Genomic DNA, 305 nt, shown 5'->3' on the forward strand with positions numbered 1-305 from the left:
GTCATCATGTCTTACCAGGAAGCAAAACCTTCGATCTAAGACTTCGGGGATAACGAGGAAGGAGAATATATTAAAGTCAACGAACAGGATAGCAGTGAGATTCACTTCAAAATGAAAATGACGACGCATCTCAAGAAACTCAATCATACCGTCAAAGACAGGGAGTTCCCATGATTTCACTCAGGTTTCTCTTTGAAGGTCAGAGAATTGCCGATAAATCACACTCCAAAAGAACTGGGAACGGAGGAAGATGTGATTGAAGTTTATCAGGAATAAACAGGGGGTCGTTCAACGGTTTAGATACT

The 305-nt window shown here is 41.3% G+C and overlaps 1 pseudogene; it reads left to right on the forward strand.

Annotated features, from left to right (window-relative positions):
- Positions 1-6: 6 nt before the first annotated feature.
- LOC104984796 lies at positions 7-300 on the forward strand (annotated as a pseudogene).
- Positions 301-305: the final 5 nt, after the last annotated feature.

The sequence above is a fragment of the Bison bison genome, unplaced genomic scaffold (genome assembly GCF_000754665.1).
Source record: "Bison bison bison isolate TAMUID 2011002044 unplaced genomic scaffold, Bison_UMD1.0 scf7180017864035, whole genome shotgun sequence".
Classification (NCBI taxonomy): Eukaryota; Metazoa; Chordata; class Mammalia; order Artiodactyla; family Bovidae; genus Bison; species Bison bison.